A 20849-nucleotide genomic window follows, 5' to 3' on the forward strand; every position below is an offset into this window, starting at 1 on the left:
CCTTTGCAGAATGTATTTTTAAAAACAATTAGCAAGTATTATGAATAAGTCAATGATTTTGCCATTACTTAAATAATAATACAGATTGAGTAGTTAATTTGATTGGATTTTAGGGAATGCATAATATACTCCAACTCCTCTTAACTTGCTAACATCTGCAGACATTATTAAGCTTCTCGTTTCATTTTTTTTCCTGCCATAACACCTGTATTGTTATAAATTATGTTTTGAATTGTCATGAAGTGTCAGGCAAATTATGTTTTCTGGATGTGTATGTGTCATTTAAGGGTTCCTTTGTAATGGCAGGTTTGTGGCTAACAGCTTAATCTTGAATACATCAACGCAATTAAAAGCTCTTTTTCAATTCTTTGTGGACACAAAGAAGGTTGAAGCATTATTATGGGTAAAGTGCAAGGAAAGAATTAAAAATTCTCTAATATTTAAAACATCCTAGAGAAGGAATACATTTAGCAGTAATTTTAAAAGCACAGCAAGCTTACTATATTCTTAGCAAAAACACGTTGAACCCTTTGAACTCTATAAAATACACATCCTATTGAATTAAAATTAAAAACTTGTATGACGCATTTTCCACTCCCTATAGTTTTAATGCACTTCTGACAGTTTCTTCCCCCTCCATGCATTCCCCCTTTTTTTGTGATGTAGTCTCTTCAGGAACATAGTGGAGAGTGACTCACTTAGGTCCTGAGCATCAAAGAATGTCAGACCGATGAAATGTAGACAGTGGGTTCTTCCAGAGATTCTCTCTGAGAAAGTTAAATAAATAAGTAAATGAGCCAACATATGGCCTGCTTAGTTCAGTCAAAAATTTCCATTGATTACTTAGTAAGCTCACTAAATAAAAACTTCAGCCCAGGTTTTGCCTCCCAAAAGAAAATAGGATTAGACTGATCTAGGCACTCATTGGGGCTTCTTGTGAATCATGCCCAGATGAGTGAAAAACCTTCAAAGATGAACAAAGGAAAGGGCTAAAAATTTTCAGTAAATGTAGATTATTATTAGCTTGACATATTTCAGTTTATAATCTTGAATAAAACGATTTTAAATTCCAGAAGAGACCATGATATAAATGACCTCTGAGGTCTAAGAATTTTATAATTTTGCCTCTTTTCAACTAAAGTAGCCTGATTTAATTCTCCTAGGTAGAACTGTTGTATGTATAATTTTGACAGATTTAAAAACCTTAGGTACATAGTAAGGTTTCACACCAGCTCTGTATAAGTGTTTTTTCCAGACTAGGCTTGTGTCCTGCATCGATAATATTTGAATTATGTTATCTAAGAAATTCCAAATGGGAGTGTTTATGTAGTTTAAAGCACAAATGCTCTGAGTGGCTCCTCTTATCTTTTGGAATGGTGAGAATATTAAAACATCAATACATTAAGTAGAAAGAAATTTGATCATCAAGGATTCTTGTTTTGAGAAGTACAATGAATCAACCAAAAGAGTATGTTTCGGTTATTTGCCCATGTGTGCTCTTAACTTATGATTTTTTACAAGTTGAGAACAAATTTGACCAATAGCTGGATTTACTTTAGTACTACAAATATCTGGCTCTGTGACAAAATACTGATAGGTATTTAGAGGCTTCAAGTCTTTTGAACAATCTACTGTTGACATTTTAATAACATTGTTGTTTGAAATGATTTCTGAAGTATCATGACTGCAACATAACCCGCAGCAACAAAAAGTACATAGTTTCTGAAAGCAAAGAAGCTCAAGTTTCATCCTATTTTCTAGAGGTTTTAAATCCTGATGAATCGGTTTTTCTTAAAAACCAATGCATGCATGCTTCTTTGATTGAGGGCTGCCTTCATTAGTCGTATCAGTCATTGAGAAATACATCTGAAAACTTGGTGACTTTCAGCTTAGAGATTTTGTAATTAAAAAAAACAACAACCCAGTTTTGATTTTCCTCGTATGCAGAGGACACTTAACCTGCCTTTAAAATATTTTTCAAGCGTGATTTGTCCCGTCATGGTCTGCTCTCTTTAGCTCAGGTCCATCGTTGGCGCTGCCTGGCTGTTTGCTGACACTACCAACAGAGAGGTGGCAAGGAAGTGTGGTCAGAGGACAAGAGCAAAAGCAGTTTCAATGTAAGGAAATGAGGGAAACAGACCTAACAACACGATGAATGCACTTGCGAGTAAAGAGCCTTGTAGTCTCCTTTCCTTCCTTTGCTTATCCTGGTGGGTTTAATCAAAAACAAACAAAACGCTCTTGTGAAATATAGTCAATAAAGTCAAAGTTTGGCGAGGTCTCTGTAACTACAAAGAAAAAGTCACCGCAATTTTAAAAAATGTAACTTTCATTAACGAGCGCGCCGGAAATCTCAGGTATCAAAGACGCATTAACCCTGGAGCGTCCCCCGCGCGCCGCAGCCGGACGGAGGCAACCGCGGCGAACAGACGTTCTTTTCTCCTCGGAGCAGTCACACAAAAGGAGGGCTGCGGGAACTAAAAGTTTCGAAGCCTACGGCTCGCTGCGTGGAGAAAAGAGAAAACCTGGAGACAGGGTGGGTAAAAGACGCATCCTGGGCGCCTCTCCGAAGTGCAGGCAAGGAGAAAGCTCCTGGGCCTGGAAGGAAGAGGGGAGGGGGCCCCCCGCAGCCTCTGGCCAGCCCCCTGCGCCCCGCCTTGGAGGCCCGAGCGCCGCACTCCGCCGTGCTCTCCCAAACACCCTTCACCCCGTTCCAGAAATAAAATAAATGTTTTTAAAGTGCGTGTGTGTGGACAGGATGGAGAACGCGCGCCAGAGGAGCGCGCGGAGGACCTAGCGCGCAGTGAGTGGAGTTTGGGGGTGGGGGTCAGGGTGGAAGGGGTGTGTTGATAGTGGGAGGGGGGAGGCTGGATGCGGAGCCCCGGGACTGAGCGGGGGGTGGCGAGCGGACGGGGAGGTAGAGGAGGGGCGCCAGCCGCCGCAGGCCGCCTCCAGGGCGCGTTCCGAGGCCGAGCGCGCGCGTCCCTCGCCGCCGCTGCTCGGACAGCCCTGCGGCCGCCCCGCCGGCGGAGCCGGGGCCGGCCTGTCCTCGGGCGGCTGCTCGGCCACCGCCGCCTCCACTCGAACTGCTGGAGCCCGTAAGTGTCCCCTTTCGCTCCCCTCCCCCCTGCTCAGGCGCACCGCCGCCGCAGCTGCTCAAATGGAGTGGAAAATGGCCATTGGGCGGCAATGAGTTATAGATTATCTGCTCCACGTTTTGTACTTAGCTGCCTGTAATCTTCTTTTGAGTTTGCCTGAGCCCCTTGCTGGAAAAATCAGGAGGGAGAGATTTGTCCTTTGCCGCTGTACACGCTAATATGTTTATATGATTAGTCGAACTCGGGAAGGGGGGTGGGTAGGTGGGGATTTGGGGAGGAGGAGGAGGCTGGAGGTGACTCCAGTTCAGACCTCGCCGAGAGTCTGTGTCAGGACTTCGCACTCCCCCATCTCTCTCCCTCTCTCCCTCTCTCTCCCTCTCTCCCTCTCACTCTCTCTCCGCTCACACACACACTCGCAGAGGTGCTGGAGCGAAATCGGGAGCTTACCGGAGAATTCCTTGGGATTGTTGGGGGGCATCTTCCCTCTGTAGCTGTGCGTGGCGTGGCTCTTCTGTGCACCTCCCTGCTTCCCCGAGCCAGAGTCCTCGCCTTCAGCCTTTCGTGGGGCAGCGGCCACTGCTCAGCCTCGGTCCGGAGCCCCGAAATGTGAGGAGGGGCCGCCGCTGTCTCCTGCCCCAGGCCGCAGGGTCGGCGCGAGGGATGCCAGTCCGGCCGGCGCAGACCGCGGGCTGAGGGGCTTCGCCTGACAAACTGAGCTGGCCTCGCGCCGCTGGCGTCTGCCCGCCCCTCCCGCGGCTGCCGCTCCGAGGGGACTCCCAAGTCTGCGCACCTCTGTCGGGCTTTTACCTCCGCCACCCCTTTCGCTCTGATTCCCGAAATTTTGATTTTTCTAAGGGAGCGTGTGGTCTGAGGGAGTGCGCGCGTGTGTAAAAGACCCCTCTCGCGGAGCGGCGTGTGGGAAACTGCGGGAAAATGTTGACCTAACCCCAGGAGCCGCCCGGCGCTGGCTGCTTGGCTGGAGGAGGCGGCGGCGGCGGCCGAGCAGCGGCGCCGTGTCCGGCCGGCGAGCCGCGGCGCTGCCTCCGGCGCGGACTCGGCGGCCGGCGACCCGCGTGCGGCCGGCCTCGGCCCTCACCGGCCGGGGTCGCGCTGCCCTCTGCTCCTCTCCCCGCGCGGCCCCCGCGCCAGACGGCCTGCCCCCGGGGCGCGCTCGCAGACCGAGGTAAGAGCCGCAGGAGCGAACAATGTGCCTCTGTGCCGGGCTTCGGAGACCTGTTTGCTTTGCGTCTCCTGCCCGGGGGTGGATGCTGGAGGTGGAGGGAGCCGCGGGTGAGTTGGGGCTCGGCTGTTTGTTTATGTTCGGCCGGGCGGAGGGGGAGACCCGTGCTGGCTCTTGCTGCTCCCCCTCCCCCCACCTCCTCTCCTCAGAAATCGATACGCAGAACTCCAGTCCCGTCCAGCCAGCTTCTCCTTTTCTCAGGGAGCTGTTGTAAAGCTCTCTAGGCATCAGTCTGTTTGCAGGGGGCGTGGGGGGAGTACGATTGGGTTATGCGTTTTTTGATTTTGTGAAAGCTTGGGTCGGAAGGAGCCGCTCGCCCTTTTACAGCCCGTCTGGGGAGGGGGGTGTAAGGCGCGCCCTCCGTGGGGCCGCTCTGCTCGGGGTGCGGGGCCCAGTCCCCCACCGCCCCGCCCGCTTGCAGACTGGTCCCGGGCTGTAAGTGGAGCAGGGAGGCCGGGCGCCGGGAGCCGAGTTCGAGGGAAGTGGGCGATGGGGGGAGGGCTTGGGTGAGTTGTTGCGGGTTGTTGTTTTTTCTTGTTGGTGTGGAGAGGCGAGGATGACAGCAAAGCGCAGCCAGATGTGGCTAGGCCGGCGCGGGGGCTGGCAACGATTAGGGGCGGCCCCGCGGGGCGGGCGGGTGGCGGGACCCGGCACGAGGCGGGCCCTGGGGAGGGCAGAGAGCCTCCCGGACCCGCAGTGAGAGGGCAGCAGCGGGCCGCGCTGGGCCTGCGGGAGAAGTTGCCGACCGTGGGCTCCTGGGGTGGCTGTGGGGCTGGGAACCTTGGGAAGCCTGGTTTGCAGGATGGGGGTGCCGGGTGGGGATCCGCGGGGAGGAGAAGGCGTGGGAGGAGCGGGAGGAAATGGGAGATCCCTGGGCTAACCGAACCTAGGCTCCTTGATTGGCTGGGGCGACCCGACCCCTCCGGTAGGGAGGCGAGGGCGGGCGAAGCCACAAAAGCGTCCTAGCAGTGGGGAGGCACGCTTGCAGGACTCCCTCACTTGGGATCAGTAAAGTTTGTTCCTTTCGCCAAACTACGGGGCTTGGGGTAGGGAAAATCGCTGGAAGCTTTACTTTGTGCCCAAAGTGTCGCTGATCGGAGGCTAAGGAACGTATGTCTTTCATATATATATATTTTATCCTCTTCGTTCTGTCTTTTAAAAACGTAGTTGGAGGGAAAAGTCCTGCGGTCCGTCTTCTTTCGTGGTCTTCTACGGACTCCTCCCCCCTCATCCTTTCCCCCTTCCCGGGCCCTCTCATTCCGTTCTTCCTGATGCAAACTGTGTTGTCTCGGATTCAGACCGAGGAAATGTTTTCCTCCTGTTTCTTGAAAGGTGTCAGGCTGCTTAGCCGCTCCTCCGAGCAGCCTGGGAGCGTCTGAGCCGCAGCCACCAACCATATGGTTCCCGTTACAAAGGCCGGGTTCTAAGGCACTCTCCTCTCCGCCCCAATTCTTAAATTTTCTTCTTCAGCCTTTACAGTCTGTGTACTTCTCTCTTCCCCTTTCCAGAGGCGTAGATTTAACGGACGCTGTTGGTCCATTCATTTCCCTGTCAGTGTTTGTATCTGGAACCGGCCCCACCGAGTTTGCTCTTTGCCCAACTCGAGTTGCACAATGAAGAAAAGTCACATCCGTTTGGTAAATAATTTCCTGTTGGGATGTCTCTTACTAAATCAGGTTTGATCTTGGGCAAACCTTGAAAGTTTGGTACTAAGGAGGCAATATGCGTCCACAGCAGAAAAATAGAATAGTTTGTGTAGTGTCTTTAGCAACATTCCAAGTTGTTATGGGACTCTTGACCTAAGTAAAAAGGTAACTTGGTAAATTTAAATTTAATATGTTTATAATATTTGGAAAACCTTATATAAGAAAATCTACTTCTGTTCAGGTGTGTTGTGGAACTTTTTGTTGTTCCTCCCTCCACCCTCCAGGAAATTTATGCATGATAGAGAGAATACTGCAGAACAAATGTTCTGTTGTTTAGTTCCTTCAGACATTCCGATTCTCTCCTTTTGTTGCTTGCCTCTAAAAGAGGTGCCATTTCACATCATTCTGCACAAATTGTTTGAATTAATGCAAGTGTGAATTCTTACCGTTTGAAGGGGACTATTAGCATATCAAAGGTTTCTTAGCTTTAGCTCAATTGAGAAAACTTCAGCCTGTCTTCCATTTGCTTCCAAGCAGAGGCCCAAAGGGCAATGAGAATTGTAAAGGGTAAAAATAGGGAGGTGGATTCAGGCTGTGTTTCTGAACTTTCACTGTTTTGTAATTATGTGAGTGAAAAACATTGTCTATTGCTGTGGAGCCCTTGCAAATGGCAAGACAATTATTTTCTATTGATAAATGGTTTGTTCCTAGAAAAAGGGTGACCTTTTATTTTATGATAGTCACTGTTGCCTGTCTTTTGGGGTCCCTTCAGTGGAAGAGAGTGAGAAAGCTTTTCCTTCTAACTTAATACTTTTCTAGGGCCTACACTTTGTTATATTAGTAAAATGGGGAAGAAAGTCTTTTAATTAGTCTATAAAACAGTAGAAATCTTGTGATAAAGGGACACTCATTTTTACACCTAGGAAACTTATTTTTAATACACTTGCTAAATTAAGGGGAAAAAAATCAATGGAGGGTTTGGATATTAAAAACTCAGTATGAACTTTGTTAATGCACTTCTGCAAGTTTAATTTGAAAAAGGGTTCTAGGTGATACTCAGATTATTTGTGAATTCTATTTAGTAGTAATTCTTTTTGAATATTGTTTGCTTTGTCTCGAAAGTTTTGTATTTTATCAAACACCGTAAACTGGAGAATTCAGCTTACAGTTGGTTTATTTTTTCCTAATATTTGTAGCATATTTGTTAATGCTTTTTTTACATTTGCAGAGAGATAAGTTCTTTGAATTTAACAACTCAGTATCCATGAGTGAAGAAACAAGAACAAGTACTTGGGTCATTTGGGTCATTTTATGGCAAGCAGATGGGTCAAGGGAGAACTTTTTTCATCAACTTCTGGGAAAGTGTTGGTTTTATTTATTTAGCTCAACATTTCCTAAAGACTAGTTTTAAGATGAAAATGAACCTCAGAGAAGGTTTTGGAGCCTTTTTTTTTTTTTTTATAGTTTTACCTTTGATGGTTAGTTGATTTTGAACATGAGTTTATATTCTTTCATTAGAAGAGGACTCTTTTTTTTTTAAACTAATGTTCGGAACTCCTTGTTTTTATTCTAATACTGAGAATTAGCTCTAATAAACAATTTTGGAGGGAAAAATATCATTACATTAATCGCCTAACATTTTTAGTTTTTAGTTTAATAAGATACTTTATTCAGACTAAGATAAGATGTTTTTTTAGTGGCATTCAAATTGTATATCATTCCCCTGAAATCATTTTATGATAGTTTATTTATCTGGTCCCTTCAGTTGTCCAAGAACTACTTTTGAGGTAAAAATGCCCCCATTGTTATAATTGCTATTATTGCACTTAAGTTGCTGTTAACTAGTCTGCTTTGAATGCAGAGTGCTATAAAGAAAACATTATCCTTTAGAGCTATTAGTGATAATCTAAAAATTGTCTTGAAAACATTGTTCTTCATTTTATATGATGGTGATCCTGAATTCAGCAAATCCCTGAAGGTGTAAAATGCGGTGAAAAGATTTTTTCAACATTTCAATGACAAAATTGGACTACTTAGAGAAAAATTAATGTGTTGTAGAAGCACTTCAGCTGCCATTTTCAATCATTGTGGGTTACTGTGTGTTGGCAACAGAAAATGAATTTAGAAATGCAGATAGCTCTGGGAGCAGGTAGTTGGAGAAATCAGAATATTAAGTCATGTGGGGTAGAACAAACCAATTACTTCTGGTTTTGACTTGAGAATTTCCAATAAATATAATTTTTTCAGGCTTTTGACTCTGCTTTATTAATGGACTAACATCAAAGCAGACAACAGAACTTCCAAATGTTATAAAAACTAATATTAAATATGCGGATCTCACATAGAGTAGTACTACAAGACTTAATATAAGACAAGCAGTTGGAGTTTTTATTGCTGCAATTTTCACAATCAGCAGAAACGTTAACACCAAGCTTCTGGGCGTTTCCTTTCTTAAAATGAGCGAGAGGAGAGCTTTAAAACCAAGGTTTACTTACAGTTAGATCTTTATTTGATCATTATTGAAGCTTTCTGTGTTTTATTAAAAAATCTAACATAATATTTTAATGTCTTAAGTAATATAGGAATATGTGAGCTAAGATTGAGAAGTTGGGAAGGTCAAGAGGTAACTGGAAATCTATACACCATAGTAATAAAATGTTATTGCTGTATTTTCTATCAAAATATTTATTTGACCTAACTTTTGTGAATAAATACTCAAGTCACACTTAGTTTATTGACAGATGTAGTATGAGATGAGGAGAGCATTACAATTTAGGTATGGGCTACACACACTATATCTACCTGGGAGAAATCTGTTCTCATTTTAATAAGAATCCATACCACTTGCCTAATTGCTGATACTTAAGAGTGCAGATTAACTGTATTTAGATTAGGAATGAAATACAGTCTTGGAAATGTGAAGAATTCAGTGATTGAAGAATTCAGGTTTGCTATTTTTACAAAAAGTCTCAAAGACTGTACACTTTGCCTCTTCTTGTCCACCGTATCTAATTTGAGTCTTGGAGAGGTACACATTTGACATGTCTGCTTTTCTGCAAAAAAGGTTCATGTAAAATTAAAGTGGAATTATTTTCAGACTAATAAATTCTAGAAATAAAGTGGATGATTATGAAGACAGGTTCATCAAATTATTTGCAAAAATACTTAGCTAAAAAATTTTGCAAATTGTTGGTTTTGATCAAGTGTTAAAAAGAGCAACTTTAGCTCCTAGACCTGAAAAGGCCTTGAAATCCTCTTTATGTTTTGGTCATATCAGTTCTTAAGGTAATTTGTTTAAATATTAGTTCATATTACCTAAATAGATAACTGTTTTGTAACTATTTTCAAGAAAGATTAAAACATTTTTATTTTAAAGATAGGTTAAAATCATAGCTTAGGTAAGTTCTCTCTTACATAACACTAATTAGTCTATAGCCCCACCTAAATATTCATCTCTTCAAATAATTCTTGATTGAAGGTTGAAAAGTATTTAATCACCCCGATTACTGTAATTAGACTTGATGTTATCGGAAAAATTGAGGCTGTTCTCTGAAATCTTTTTGCTACTCAAGATTGGTCAAGTAGTGACTTTTTTTTTTAATGCTTTAAGAAAAGCCCTTAAGAAATGGGTTGTTTAACATAGAGATAGTTAATGATTGGAATTAGTGAATTAGAATCCTAAAATGATGACATTTTTCTTGACCTAAGTGAATAACTTTTAAGGGGGAAACCATATAACTGGGGATCTATAATTCCTAAATTTTATTCAGGACTTCAGTGTGGTATTTTGACTTTATAGGTCTTGTTATGGGTATGTTATAAGCAATGAAAATCTCTTAATGCTCTTTTGACATAAGTAGGTATTTTTTTAAGTGGATGACTGTGTCATAAAAGGTCTTAATCAACCAAAAATACTTAAAAATCTTTTTACGTCATTTATCTGATAGACTAAGTGTAGGCAATTATTTGCAGATATTTTCTAGTATATTCTTATGCAACGATTTTTAAAAAGTTATTTCTTAAGAAGAAAATGACCTCCCATATATTGCCAGTAAACACTATCTTTAAAAAAGGTAGATCAAGTGAAGGAACCTAGCGCTAAACACCTGCAAGTAAAGTGCAGCTCACAGCAAAATACTATTGATTGCTTTGAAGCACAGAGCAAGTTTAAATACAATTTGTTTAATTACAACAAAAATGTAGTTTTATGAAGTAATATAGTTTGTCTTCATAGAGAATTTTATGCATTGTGTGGTGGTAAGTAAAATCCCATCACAGTTGTATAAATTTGTTCAATTACCAGAACGGCTAAAAGAAAAAAAATCAATTTACGTTGAAAAGCAACAGAAATTAGATTACCTTGGTTAGTAGGAACTTGCCAGCAATGTCTAAATTGCCTAATAATATCAAAAGCTACCATGTTTCACAGTGTAAGGATATTGGTGCCTGTTTTAATACGCATATATCTTGTTTACTTGGTGACTTCTGTTACGTGAACTTTTTTTCTTTTTGTTTTCCATTTTTGTTTTTATGGAAGCTGTTACATTACGTACAAGAAAATATTTCCACTTGCATATTCTTACTTGTTTTAGAGATCTGCTTTTTGTAGTTGCTTTTCTGCATTTCTAGAATTTGTAATCAGCTGATATTTCAGATGAGTGTAGTGAAATATTAGATGTAATTTTAGGCATCAAAAGAAATCCAGCCCTTCAGTATGGATAGGTAAGTTATTATCAGTAACAGAAACACATTTTAGAAATTTTTACTACTGACGCTAGAATTATAAGGAATTTTAAGTCTTAAATTCTTATAGCAAGAAGGTGGCATGGGATTCATCAAAGCGGATAGCTGGGCACCTGTTTTATTACCACCTTGATTCATTCTGGCACCCAGATTTACCCAAGTGCAAGAACAGGCCACAACTGCTGCTCACAGCCACCCAGCTGTTTTTAGGTCATGAAGTCAACTTCCTGGCATTTCTGGGGAAACCAGTTGAAAAGGGAGGACAAATGTCACTTTAAATAGAGATGTTTAAATCAGATTTCTGCCTGAGGGTAAAATTTAGGTCTGTTTTAGCCCGGATGTAATGTCTCCCTCTACAGAGCACAGCATTAATCACTACCTGACAAGAAAACCTATGCTGAGCAAAACGGGCCCCTGTTGGTCTTGTCATTGATTTTTCCAATCTGTGAGGAGTACGTTATAAACATTAAAATTCACACACAGGGATTACACCTTAATCTCTGAATTTCAGTATTGAAATTAGTTGCTTTAAAAGAAGCCTACTTAAAGCTAAGAAAGAAAAAACTTTGGGAGCTTTTTGTAAGGATAGATTCAATATTTTTATAAAAATAGAAATATTAAAAAGCAGTCAGGTTAAGCAGAAGGTAACATCCTGAAATAATGACTTAATTCTGTTTAGGATGCATTAAGTAACTTCAAAAATGTATGGTTTTTTGTTGTTTTTTTAAATTGATAGTAGAAAAAAGAAAGATAAAAACAAACTATTAGTTCTTGGCCATGAGAGGTGGAAGAAGTTGAAAAGATGGTTAACTTTAGACTTAGATCTGTTCAAAGGCTTATTATTTTGTTAGAACAAAACCGGATAAATCTTTTTCTAGGTGAATAATAAAATCTTTAGCCATTGCAGTAGTGAAAAATCCACCATGAAGTTCCTCATAAAAGAAAAAGGGTTAGTTTTGCTCTTTCAATTATTAGGTAATACTCTTTAACTCCTTTCTTGATCAAATAAATATATACACACGTATATATATAAGCATGGAATTTATATTCTGTTCCTTTAGATATATCAATATTTATGACAGTTACTGCCTAAAAATTACCACAAATGTAAGTTTAAAATGTAAAATATGTGCGATTAAAATAACTTTTTAAACTGATTTTGAAAATGATATGAATTAGTTATTCTCTGTTTTGTTCTCAAAGGTATTTACTACTTTTGGATCATGAAATGCTTGTACTACCTATGCTTTGCATCATTTTGTAGGTATTTTTACATCAGCCCATACCTCAAACAGATTATTGCCCTGGATTTAGATGACAAAATAGTCTAACCCCAATTATTGTCAAAAATGGTTCTGGGCTTCTGGGGGTGGGCTCGGTGACCTTGCTTTTGACTAATGCTTTCTTTTGTAGAGGACAGTAAATAGTGTCTATAAAGAGAGCAAAAGAGAGTTCTGTTTTGTTTATAAAGTAAGTTCTAATTTTAATAATTTTATTTTTAATATAGAATACTGTGACAGCGGTTCTCCATATAATGAGGGGAACCATTACAAGATTTTAGAACAGGTCTTTAGTTGGTATATATTTTTGTTTTATGTAGATCGTATTTACCTAATCAATTCTCAACTACAATTTACATTAAAAAAATCAGTGGAAAATTATTTTCCACATTTCTTTACTTTGAAACAAAGTATTTCTATTTGGAATTATTGTTTCTTTATTCCATTTGTACTTTCCATACAGAAATTTTATTCCTCTGCCTTAAAAGCCTACCATTTTTTCACTGGTTATTACTGTTGATTACTATTGATTAGAACTTACAGAACACACGTTTTTATACAATATTTTCTCTACTCTTCTTTGTGTTCTTAATCTCGAGATGCCTATGGTGTGTTTTAATTCTTAAAATTCCTGGTCTTCATGTGGTTAATGTCCAAGAGAGTGTGGGGAACATTTATTTTGGTGATGTTGTAAGCTTATGCATTTGTATCCCAGTGATTGTGGATATTTCTATAGAATTTGACAAAGGCTTAATGTAGTAAATGAAGAATTGATGCACTTTATGTACCTTGTATTACATTTAAAAAAAGATGGATGTAATTCTGAAACGTTTCATTTTGCTTCATATCCATCAACAAATAAAACAAATAAAAATTATACGAAAATTTTGATGTCTTAGACATTTCATTTTATTAAGGACGTTTAACTGTTTCTGTCCTTCCGAAGTTCTGTGAATGTCATGAGAAAGATAGTATTTGGATATTAGTTGCTTCCTCTGGATAGCTCTATAGATGAATAATAGAAACATCTCCCCCGGACCTTTGTTTTTTCTCCTGTAAATGCTGTGACACCCATAGCTTTGATGGAGGTCACTTTTCATATTATCATGTGTTTTAAACTAGGTCTACAGCCTGAATATTTAAAAATATAAGTGAAACAAAATTTTATTTTTCTCTTAAGTGAAAAACTCACTACAAATGCTGCTTATTACAAGTTGCCTTTCCCCTTAGCCTTGTTTTCTTTGTTTAAGTAGAAAAGAAATTTAACTGGTATCTCTGTATGATATTTTTGTATGTTTAGCATGAAAGTGAGTATATCTTTTATAATTTACATGTGTTTAATAAGGATCTTAGTTTAAAAAAAAAAAACCAACACTTTATAAAGCCTGTCAGTTCATTTATGGGTAAGTCAAATTTAATGCCTCAAATTTCTAGTCACTGCTTATATGCTATAAGGTGGTGCATACATGTTTGAAGGGAAAAATCAGGAGGACATCAAATTGTCCAGTAATAATTTTTGGTAATACATTGCCCCCAAGACTTTGAAAATATTCTTAACTTTGCCTTTTTTCTCCCTGCTCCCTTGTCAGAGATGTACTTTATATCTGTATACACGGAGAAAGGAATATGGTGAAAAGGAGAGTGTGTAAACACAAATCTAAAACAGATTCTGAAAAAAATATGATGGAGGAGTAAAGGGCATTTTGCAAATCAAATCAGTTTTTCTTTTTCTTTTCATATTGAATTAATGAAAATAAATTTATTTTTCAGAAGTGAATACTTCAGGTTTAAGTTTCTGAATTTTTCTAAATAAGAAGAAAATGTAGTAGTTACTGCATTTATTTAAAATTCATCTTTTATCTTTCCCTGTAAGTCAATCCTAAAATACCACCTTTGATTATTTACTTTGGGATCAGAAGATGCATCAGATAAACGGGTTGAACAGCTTTGTTTTGGGTGGTCTATCATTTCAGGCTGGTGCTGTGTAAGCAAGGTAAATGTTTTCTTTTCCTTGAAATACACCTTGTAAGAGTGGCTTTTGGGTGACTTTGAGAAGTTTATATATCCTGCCTGCTCAAGCTGCATTCTTAGCCAAGCTGAAGGACAAGAATAATCATGTTGAACCACAAATTTTCAGAAGCAGTTATTTTAATCAGATAATTGGTAAGGAGGAGACTCTGGATAATAGTATTTTCATACAATGGTGACCTGCATCTTTACCAGGCAACTGCCTGCATGTTTCAGATATTTTTGCTAACCCTTGTTATTACCTGCAGAGGGAGCTTGTATATGAGATAAAATAATCAAGGCAGTATCAGTTGATACTGCTTTTTTGAAAATTCTATTTTTTAATATATTTTAAATTTTTGTTTGAGAAAAATTGTTCTAAGGAAAATAAACTATTTGGGATTAGCCAAATTATAGTGAAATTTAATATACTAAATGTCCAAGTTTATCATTGCCTGTATTCACAGATTACAAATGTGCTTTTTACCTTTCCTTAATTAGTAAAAATAACTTGAAAGATAATGAAGAAAATGAATCAGATTCATTTTGAGATGCTAAATATTTTTATGATCGGCCAAAGCTCTGGGTGACTGTAGAACTGTGTCTTGTTTAAATATCTAATAATTGTTAAAAGAGAGATCGGATTTTTTAGAAAAATTTCCAGATTATGTAAAATATTATAAAGTGATCACTGAACAGTAAGTAGTAAGTTACATTCCTCTACATTTAATTAGTAGATCAAAGTAGATGAATTGCATATGCTCTTCTCTAAAAACAAAAATGATCACTTTGGATTAATGACTTTTACTTGAAATAACGAACTGATTAGTGTAGTGACACTTAAAAACAGGGAAACCACCAGTAAAGATCTAATATTAAATGGTTTAGAAAATTGGAAAAAAATGAATGCAGACAGGGTAGATAGTACTTAATTAAAAAATGGAATTACATTTATGAACACTGTGTCAGCTAAATTTCTAAGAAATTATAAGACAGATAACTGAGAAGTACTTGAGATTTTTCCGATCAGGTGTTTTGGTAGTCAGGGTTAAAAGCCTTTAGGAGCATTTGGTTCTTTTCAGTGAGCAAGATTTTTCACATCATATGTGTAATTGTGCCAGGAAATTTAAGGATAAGATAATTAAATTTTACTAAAAATGAGCATTTTATTTTTATTTTTACATTTTTAGTGTAAAAATGTTATTTCAGAATTTGCTTGTTGGAAAAAAAAGAAATGCATCCTTGAAAAGAGATGTAATAGCTCATTTCTTTTCCTTAGTTTACCAAGGAATGATATGACAAGTAAAAGTATTTATTTTGTATTTTAGGAGGCTTTGTTTCTTAATGAAATTCTTTGTTGTAGACTTACTGTTTTATTAGCTAAGCTTTACTAATGTGAAAAGTCAGATTGTTACTGTTACTTACCCCCTAAGTAAGGAAACTATTGTCTAATAAAGAGATTTATGGTACTGGCATGGGCTTTTATATAAGTATTAACCTCTCAGCATGGTCATGTATTATCTTAACAAGTCTATGCTACACTTACGCAGAGCATTTTCATACCAGGATAAGAATATTAGCAACAGCAATTACACTTCAATAGGATTATGATGGTATGTTTTCACAAAAGTATACAAATGCTCCTTTTCGGTAGAATTATTGATAGGCATCCCGTACTGCCAACTTCATTGTCTTAAATAATATGGTAAAAAAGATTTCTTACCATTTTTGGTGTTAACTATGATCTGCACCGGAAAATGGAATCTGATGTTACAGTTCATTACCCTTTTCCCTCGAATATTATACCTCCCTTCACAGAGAGGTAAGGGTTACTAGAGAATTCATTCCAGGAAAATTGTTACGTGAGGAACAGTAACTGTCAGAGAGTGCATAACTTCTGTGAGGTTATTGGAAAGGCACAGCTGGGGTAAGTTGTACTTGTTTTGTCTTAAATTTGGAGATAGACTACTGGATGTTTTTTTAAAGTAGTGAAATTTGAATCCATTGCAAAGAAAATGTTTTGTTGACAAGTTAATTAAGTCGTTATTGTAAAGTGTTATTGGTATTATATTGGGGATGTTTAAAGGAAGTTAATTGGCAATGCTTTTTAGTTTAAAATAACCTTGATATTCTTTGTAGGTTATCAAAGAAATTTCTATCAAATATTCTTGAATGAATAATACAAATATTAATTATGATATAAGATTCTCTTCTCATTTGTGTACATGTTGAGTAAATGTGTATGTATTAAATTGTTTCTACATCTGTTTGAGCAGATTGGCTTTTTTAAAAAAATAAGCTATATTATGAGTAGAACATAATATGAGGAATAATTCTCGAGATAAGAGTAGCATGTGTTATGAATGCATATTTGAAATAATCTTTTTTAATATACATTTTATAAAAATGGAAATTTCTATTAAAAATTTGCTGTTTTATTCTATTTGAACCAAGTCAAATATTTTAACAGGTTAACGTTTTAAATGGAAGTTAATAAAACATGTAAAAAACCCTAAATAATATTTATTCAAAATTTATGTATACCTATATGAAGAGTCTGGAATCAGAACTATGAATCTGCATGTTTTAATTACTGTTGGAAAAAATATATTTTATATTGCCTTATTAACAGAATTTAAAAACTAAATTTAAAATTTAAAAACTATTGCTTTCATTTTAATAATAATAAATTAACAATATTAGTTTCTTTTTGTTTTTATATTTTTCAAAGGCATAGATTTCATCAAGTTGAAATCTAACAAAGGTTTAAAAGACTACTTTTTATTATGTACACTTTATGTAATATGATCCTATGACATTCACAGGATATTGCTAATTCAAAGCTGCACTGAAGAGTAAAAAATGTTAAAATCTTAGAGTATCAAATTTCTATTCATTTTTAAAAAGAATAAATTATAAGATACACATTTTTTCTCCAGTAATTTAAACATGATTATATTACTTATATATAAGAATAAGCACACCACCTAAGGAAATAACTGAAATTCCAACTAAAAATATTGATGCTTTCTATTCATGGATAATCTTGTCTCATATTTGTATGGTTTTCATACTTTAATATAAATACGAGTTTAATATAAATTTAAATAGCCTTTTTGAGACTTAAAATTAAGGAGGAAAAGAAGCCATCTACTCATTGAATTTTTATGTAATGTTCTTTAAAAATTAGTTTATGTTCAGGGGTCTTTAAATCAGAATATTGATTGGAAAGGCATTTTTGTTTTGACCAAATACCAGTCAAAGCTGAAAAGTAGTTGTGATTACTCATATCAGAGGCCTGAAATAAAAATTTAGGTTCAAGGAAATAGCTTAGCCCAGTATTTCACTACTTGTCAGAGCATCATAAGGGATGCATTGTTATCTCTTAGTAGTAATTACTGGCCCATGGTAGCTGTTGGCAGATGCAAAAATAAGTACCTGGACCTTAGAAATTATTCGAATTACATTCAAGAAAATCTTTGTTTTGGATCTTTGCAACATGGGATTCAGATAACAGCTGCAATATGTTAAGGTATTTAAGAATACACTCTAAAAGCACTTTTCTGTCTTTGTCCTCTTCATAGGAATTTTGGGTTGATTAGTGCTTATAAAATATTTTGTTAAATTATCGTGACATAGAATTATAATGAACTTGATGGTCAAACATAACTCCTATACTTTGCCTATTTTAATAATGTAGTCATTCTCTCACACCTCACATTCGTTTTGTTGTTGTTTTTTTACTAATTCTCTTGTATTGTGTTACTGAATGGTAAGTGCAAAGTTCTCCTGACGTTTCAGCCTGAAACCTATAATTGGTTTCATTACATGAGAAATGGTATTTTTCAAAGCATTTATTATTCAATCACTAATGTTACATGATTAAAAAATCGAAGAACAAATCTTAAGTATCTTAGAATTCACATTTTCTGAAGTTGGCTTTAAAAAAAATTTAGAATTGATTTTTAATAACTTAAGAGTGTTCTTAAAAAATTAGAACAAGAACTCTTTAGAACAATACTAAATTGAACAGCCTTTAGTACAACCATTGCTTAAGTATTCGAAGAATATTGAGAATCTTACAGATTACATACACTAATAGTCTCATTCTCTATATTGCCTTTTAAATCTGGGAAAATCAAGAACGTTACCAAGAAGGTTGCAATTAAATCCCCACAATGTTAACGTTTAATTGAATATAAATTAAAATACAGGCTTAATTTTTTAGCTTGTTTTATTAAAATTGAGTTTTTCTGTTTATGAAAAATAAATCACTCCTATTTATAAAATTGATATTTTCAAATGTTTTTGTACTTAACACTTCTTCAGTATTTTGTATATTTCTTTATAATATTTTTGATATTTCCTCTGATAGAATTTTTTCATCCTATTTCCAGGTTGATGGCTGAGAGCCTTATTTCTTTTTTAAAAAAATTAAATCACATTTTTTTTCATTTGACTTCCAAGTAACATGCTGTTTGACCTCTGAGAAAGAGCAAGGTACAAATTTAGTGATTAGTATCAATGTATAAGTTTTTTATTTAATGTGGAATCATGTGGTGGTGGTCTTCAGATTATTTCCATATGACTGAATATATTGAGCCCTCCATAATTAAAAAAGGATATTTCCCATACCTTCATGTTGGGCATTATTTAACTCCTATAAAATATTCTTTTAATGTTTGGTCTGATAATCCTTTATTCATCATGATATATGAGTGACTTTTTTATACTTGCCTATTTTTGTTCAACCTGCAAAAGAAAAACTTTAGTCCATGTACTTTTTTCTCAAAGAAAATATAGAAAATTTTTATTGAAGCATCTTTTTTTTTTTTTTTTAAAAAGATTTTATTTATTTATTTGACAGAGACAGAGACAGCCAGCGAGAGAGGGAACACAAGCAGAGGGAGTAGGAGAGGAAGAAGCAGGCTCACAGCGGAGGAGCCTGATGTGGGGCTCGATCCCATAACGCTGGGATCACGCACTGAGCCGAAGGCAGACGCTTAACCGCTGTGCCACCCAGGCGCCCCAGAAAATTTTTATTGAAGCATCTTAAATGACAGTTTGAGGAATGTATATATTTTGCCATTCTATAATTCATGTTATGGATTAAATGATTTTAAAAGAAAGTTTGTCTATAAAGAAGGATTTGTGTGGGCAACTACGTAGTACAATTGATTTGATTGGCCTGCTATCCTCTTTGTTTTATTCATATTTGCTTCAACCAAAATATGATAAGGCAAACATGTTTAGGTTGTTGGCCAAGGATTCAGCATTGTCTTGTTCTCATTTTTGGCTGAAGATTAGGCTGTCTGTTCTCTAAACTTAAAACTTATTACATTATGTCCAAGACCTAAGTATGTATAAATTTTCTCTCCTTACTCTTTTAGAACCTAAAAGTTAGATAAAATTGTAATTTTATTATTTTAATTTGTTGACATTAAATTTTTTGCATAAAAAAGATTCAAACAAAGTGAAAGATAGACAACCCTGTATAAGGGTAGGTGTTTAGATAAGGAACTATATATAACACGTATGAATAATTCAAGTAGTTAGAAAGTTAAACTAAAAATATTAGGAAGGATTCCAGGAAACAATATATAATTTTGACTAAACAGTTAAAATTTTCAGTAATGCTGCTTAGTTTGGACAGAGTCACAACTATAACATTCAGAATTTCTAAAGCTCCGCTTCCCTATTTGAAAATTAATTCCTTACTTATTAAATTGACTTTTTAATGCTGAGTACTCATTAAAGCTTTAATATTTTACATCATTTTAACATATAATCAAAAGTTGTGGAAATTGAAGTGTTTAACATCCAGGTTAAAATGTTTCAAAATCACCTGTCATGGTTGTATAAAAACCGCTTTAAAGGTAAGACTTAAGTCCATTTTTTTTATTGTTGCAAGATTTGTGAATAGATTGAAAAATATTTTAATGAACAAGTCAGTGCAAATTAAAAACTCCCTATCTTTAGTCATAAGCTTCCTTTATATGAACTTGGAGTTTTATTAATTTTACTCAACAGATAAAGAATTGGATGATAAATCTAGAATAGCACAGTTTTTGGCTTAATATATGTAAATATTACAAATTTAAAAAAATTGAAAATTCTTAATTTTAAATATAGTAGTCAGAATTTTGTTTTTATCTTTCAGAATAATAGTGCATTTGGTGTACTTAGCTGTTTAGGTGAAAGGCAGATTTTTCATCTTTGGAATTGTATTCAAGACTGTATTAGTCTAGGGGCACCTGGGTGGCTCAGTCCTTAAGCGTCTGCCTTCGGCTCAGGGCGTGATCCTGGCATTCTGGGATCGAGCCCCGCATTGGTTCCTCCGCTGGGAGCCTGCTTCTTCCTCTCCCACTCCCCCTGCTTGTGTTCCCTCTCTCGCTGGCTGTCTCTCTCTCTCTGTCAAATAAATAAATAAAATCTGTAAAAAAAAAAAAAAAAAGATTTATTAGTCTAATTAAAACTCCTTAAGCCAACTTTTCATTTATAGGGACATTTATAGTTTACAGCTAAGATCATAAAGGTAAATTTGATAAAGTAAATCTTAATTTTTGGCGGCTTAAATTTTGTCACTCTTCTGTGTTGTGCAATTTATAGTTTTCTCAAGGCCAGAGGGGATTACCAAGCCAGAGCGATTAAATTATTGCCACTATGCTACTTCTCACTCCCAATTTTGATAAATTAAATTGTATTAAGATGCACAGTCCTAGAGATTTCTTACTATATAAAAGAATTCTTTCGAGAGTCCAATAAAGTCAAATCCAAATTATCTTTGGAAAAATTTCATATGTGTGTGCATTCTCCTAAAGTACGTTATGCTTCT

General features: G+C 37.0%; 1 protein-coding gene across 14 annotated transcripts in view; it reads left to right on the plus strand.

Moving 5' to 3' along the window:
• Nucleotides 1-2439: 2439 nt before the first annotated feature.
• Nucleotides 2440-20849, plus strand: part of ADGRL2 (adhesion G protein-coupled receptor L2) — a 184430-nt gene continuing 166020 nt past the window's right edge. For 7 of the 14 annotated variants that reach the window (XM_087866039.1, XM_087866040.1, XM_087866042.1 and 4 more), the window contains exon 1: nt 3471-4281. The gene's annotated coding sequence lies outside the window, so the exon portion shown is untranslated. Of the gene's footprint in view, nt 2537-2666; nt 2804-2958; nt 3099-3469; nt 4282-5183; nt 5449-5773; nt 5976-20849 lie in introns of those variants that run through there. The other 7 variants (XM_045801925.2, XM_087866038.1, XM_087866037.1 and 4 more) reach the window with 6 other exon arrangements.

The sequence above is a fragment of the Ursus americanus genome, chromosome 12 (assembly GCF_024610735.1).
Source record: "Ursus americanus isolate L20-20 chromosome 12, mUrsAme1.1.p, whole genome shotgun sequence".
Classification (NCBI taxonomy): domain Eukaryota; kingdom Metazoa; phylum Chordata; class Mammalia; order Carnivora; family Ursidae; genus Ursus; species Ursus americanus.